The sequence below is a fragment of the Protopterus annectens genome, chromosome 2.part0 (genome assembly GCF_019279795.1).
Source record: "Protopterus annectens isolate FY-2018-M chromosome 2.part0, PAN1.0, whole genome shotgun sequence".
NCBI lineage: Eukaryota > Metazoa > Chordata > Ceratodontiformes > Protopteridae > Protopterus > Protopterus annectens.
Genome location: NC_056728.1, coordinates 291,033,237 through 291,038,752, shown reverse-complemented (window position 1 = coordinate 291,038,752; position 5,516 = coordinate 291,033,237).

Genomic DNA, 5,516 nt, shown 5'->3' with positions numbered 1-5,516 from the left:
ATCAATGTTGAGCAAAGAAATTGTCCTGTATGATGAGCAAAGGTTGGGCTCTTTATTTCGTTTTAGGATGGGAGAAATGATAGAATATTTCCATGAGGGAGGGATGTTTGCTGTAGTTTTAACTTCTTGAAATGCACTGAGTAAGATTTTCAAGATCTAATCAGGTAAGAGTTTGTAAAATTCTAGAATTAGACCATCCAACCCTGGTGCCTTTTTTTGTCTTAAGATTTTTTTATTTGTTCCTTTAATTCTTTAAAGTAAAAGGGTTTGTCTGTGTTATTAATATTATGCTTGGATAGCTTCTTTTGAATATTATTAGCAAGAAAGTTGTCTATAATTTTATCACTTATAGAGGAGTTATTATTAATATTCTTGTAATGGTTTTTAAAACAAGATATTTTTTATATCTGTAACTTTGATAGTCTGATTATTTCTAGTGTATATTATTTCTTTTCTATGACTTTGTTCATTTAAATATTTAGATCTAATCGCAATCCTGTGCATACTGATGTGCTAAAGTTGCTCCATAGATGTTAAAATCTCCTATTCTGTCAAATAATCCATAAAAACACCATTTCAGTTTTAGGTTCTGGCTTTTCATATTTGCATTGCCCCCCTCCCCGGCATACACATACATTATGGCATTTCAACTGACTTGCTTATGTTTCCTCAGTCATACCAATCACCTGTTAGGCAACATTAATTATCCAAATTTGATTTGGCCCAAATGCACAAACATAAATGGTATAATCACCCCAAATCAAAGGACACTGACATCCGACCCTTATCAAAGGAATTTTATTATTTGTTAAATCATGCATGCAGAAAATACTCCCCTTCCTTTAACATGCATAACAATAGATGCACCAAACATTCAGCCTGGTGGGATAATATAATCAACAATAAAAATCATTCACCCATTTCTGTTCTAATCTCATGGCATTTTTTTCTACAGTTTCTTCTATGTTGTCATAAACAGATAAAACAGATTGGGATTGCCATCTAATCTAAAGAAATTATCATTTTTTCAGATTGACAATACTTTATTAATACCTTAGGCATTCATATTTAACTGCGAATTAAGCACACACAGTAAGTTTTGATAGTGTTATAACCGCAGCATAATTTGCTAGGTCTATATTTGCAGCTGTATAACGATAGCATCCTTTGGTAGCAGGTTGTACTCCACATTACTTTGGTGGCCATCATCTAAGCTTGGTTTATTTTGTTTAGTTCATTTCTCTACAGGCCATCAGACATATTCAATTGGACTTTTTGTTCAAGCAGTATGAATCTGTTGCTGTCGTGTCATCTACTATCCTGGGCAGATGTCACACAGAACAGCAAGTTCTGCAACTAGCCTTTTTTGACTGATTGCCCTTGATAGGCTTATGTCATACTGTTGTCAAATCATACATCATTTAACTTCTCATGACTGTATTGTTGTAAACTATATAGTTATTCATCTTGCACACTATAAAGTGACATGACTGACTATTAAGATTTTAACTAAATATCTGTATTAGAATAACAATGATTTCTGTTTAATCCATCCACATCCATTCATCTGTTTAATATTGCCTTTAAATGTATGTGTATGCCTATTGTCCTTGGCTTTATTGCCCATGCCATGACTGAAAAGGGGACACAGATAATATCACTTAACCAATTAACAAATGATAAATACAAATACATAAAAATGTAAGCTTGATGTCTTAATCATCAGTGAACCAGATTCCATGGGTAATGTCTTGGCTAATAAATTTAGATCTAATTAGCTTCCATCTTCCCATACTGGTTCAGACCCCCCCCCCCCCACTAATGTAACCAAAGTCTAAAACACCCTCTCCAAAACAAATAAAATAGCACCTCCATCGCATCAGAAAGCATACTCAGCTGTTTACAGGTAAGCTTAAAGCATCACCTAACCAAACCTCTTCTAAGCATTTTCAGTCAAAGTCTCTCTCTATAGAGCCATCTTTCTCACTAGCCTTAACCATAAAGACATGGAACAGATTGTTCTATAACTAATAGTTCCAGCCATCCATCTAATCAATAAGGACATAAAAACAGCCGACACTAGACCCTCCACAATTTGGCTTTGTCAGGGGTAGCTCATACCTTCTTTATTTTTATCTTCTTTGAAAAAGTCACTAAAATCATAGATGAAGGACTTGAGTGCGTATTTCAACATATCCAAAACGTGATACTATTCCTCACTCTTGTATCATTAATAACATAATCCAACTAAACAACAAACTCTCTGCAGCTCACTGGATTGATAATTGGCTAGCAAGCAGACATACTTGATTATAATAAATAGTACTTTTCCAAAAAGCAAAAATGCAACTACTAAAGTCCCTCGATGTTCTGTCCTAGGATCAGTCATCTTGGGAATCTATTACTCTGAAGAACAGGAAAATGCTAATAACCTTTGTGTAATTAAATTCATAGATAAATGCATGGCAGGAATCATGCCCACCCACCTGGTTCAGGAATATTCCAACAAGACCTTGATCACTCTAATAAATGGTGGTCTAATCATAGTCTCATCCTAAATGCAAAGAAATGTAATATAGTCAATCCTGGTAAAACGAGTGCTTGTATGCAGTATCATGCAAATGGAATTCATCTTAAGATTTACACTACCATTTGGGATTTAGGAATGTGTACAGCAATGAGGTGTCCTTAAACCAGCATATCTCCAATATTGCCAGAAAGTCCTTTTACATTTCTTATATTATCTGTTGTGGATTCTTGTCCAGATCCCAGTCTGCTCTAATTCCATTTTACTTTGCCCTCATTCACCCATCATATAATGTAATTCTCCATTTGGCATGTAATGCTGTAAGCGAATCTCCCAGCTAGAAAGACCCCAGCATTTTATAACCATGAGAATCTAAAATGTAAAGAACTGCTCTTCTTTTGGTAGACTTGTTCTTATTTTATGTGGGCTATAGTCTCTGGTGTGATGATCTGTGTTTCCTTCTGAGCTAAGCAAACCCTATCTGTGACCTCCAGTTCCTCTAAAAGAAACATTCCTCAGTGAATGTCCACTCCAGCAACCTAACTATACAATGAAATATTAACAAGTCGCAATTCTAGGATAAATTTATCGCTTAGCACCTCTCTCAACTATGAAGCAAGTTTCCCCTACATACCAGACAGTGTACAAATAACAGCAACATTCAAACTTTAATTATACTAGTGGATGGGATCTCAAATTCATCCCAGGAGTCACTAACTACAAACTTCTAGATGCACCAAACTAAACATGTCCATATATCAGTTCTCATTATTCCTTCGCTGTCTCACTTGTCTTCCCTTTTCTCCATCTTCTCCTTATTTTGATTCCTCTAACATAATCCAAGCTAAAAAATATTCTCGCTGCATCTCCCAAATTAACACTACTCCCTACCATCATCTTCTGAACTATTAACTCACCATCAAAGGTTGTTTGTTTCAAATCACATTTTCCAACATCAAAAAAATCACTGACTACTTCTGGGCATATTATTAGCACATAAATTTAGACAAAAAAAATGCCATACCACAAGTACTTAAAAAATCACTTTATGCCGCTGTTGGCAAAGAAATGCCAGCAAACATACTAACCACTTAGATTACAAGACTAATGAATCTGTTATATATACATTCCCACAGTAGACAGGTGGCAGATGCCCCAAGCAAAGACACTGTTGACATATTAGTTGCAGTATTTGCAAACTTCCTGTTATCTGAACTAATTCCAAGCCTGCTTGAGAAGAAGATTGTACTGTTTATTTTTTTTTTGTATGACTAAATATGTCAGATAAATATAGCAACATTTTACAACTCTGATGATGCCAGTGGAATCCAAGGTGATTTGTTACTCTGTCATTAAAACAGTTTTCAGTTTCCAGCGAAGTGTTGCGACGTTTTTCTTCATTTTTTACATAGTAAGCTCTAAGTTGTCTATGCCTTCTATACATGTGAATGAAAGCCATATTAGATAACTAATTTGTTTATAAGGTTTCAGTGTCTTCAGTCTCACAATTTATCTCAAGGAGAGTTTGAAGACTTTAAATGAGGGAACAGAGTGGCCTACCGCTCAATAGAACCTGCAGCATCTGTGCTCCTTCCCTCCCACCTCCAGCCACAGATACAGACATACTGTCCAGAAGCAGACATCCATACAGAAATGCAAATCCACCCAGACAAACTTTATGAATAGTCTGTGTTTCGGCATCTGAGTACACTGCAGATTCTTGAAGATTACATGGTCCTGCTGTGAACCTTTTTAAATTTGATATCAGTCTTGCATCACTAAAAATGATTGACTAGTGCCTAGGCATTTACAAACTCCACATATTTGTTTTTACTCTTTAATGGTGATTAGAGGCATTTGATCATAATGTACTTGAAATATAGGGCCCTAATGTTACAATGCCACATAAAGCAAAATTGCCGTGGTTCATATGCTGTGCTGAACATGAAACCATCAAAGACACACGTTATACTTTCTTTGGCACCATCAGAGTTTAATACACTATGAGTCCTCAGAGGACCTACACATAACATTATCAAGTATTTTTTCCTATTCTCATTTGTGAGATATATAGAATATGTTGAAAATGGAAAATGTTTGCCTGTATTTAGTATTTATCCTACTATACGAAATGCTCTCCTTAAATGCTATTGTGATGGGGTAAGCAGAGATTTCTGCTACTGAAGAAAATGTCAACCATGCATACTGCACTAGCGGAGACTTCTTCTTAAAAAGAGGTGGTCCAGCTAAGCCTCTTTATAGCAAAGACCTGGGTAAAAAAGATGCAGTTATTTTAAGGAAAACAAAATCACACATGACACAAAAAGCTAAAAATACACAAGAGTTAAAACAGCTATAGAACTCATGGCATACTCTGCACATGGCTGAGTTCACAACTCATTATAAAACATGCTGACAGTAATCAAAACATTATTTAAAAATCTTTAAGCTTTCTTCACTTTGCAAGATCAGTTCGTTTATTTATTAACCTTGAGGTGGAGTCTCTACCTTTTGCAAGGAATGACATGGCAAAAGGCTCTATTGGTTCTCGCTAGTGGGATGTAGGTCACTAAGACTGGAAAGCTGTCAGAAGACCTAAGCTTCATGTGACGAGGGGGGAAACAGGCATCTTTTCACCTTTATGTAAAGATAGGTTCCCATTTGCAGTCTGAGTCATGATTAGCTGGGAAGTATTAGCTAAAGGTCTATTTTAAAGAAGTAAAGAGAAGGAAGAACATTGTTTAAGCTTCTGGGTGGGTAGTGAATAATGAAGAGCATTATTTCGGGGTAGGCAAGTGATAGATGGTTATAGGCTCCTTATTGAGAGTCAAGAGCTTTGAGATAAGCATGGTCTCAGCTGTTTCCTTTACGTCCCCCACATTTCATCATAACTTGATATTCTAAGCATATTAATACATCAGAATCATTCTGTGGCTCTTCTGTCTCTCCCTTTTAAATTCCTTATACTCCAAAACTGCCAACATGACAC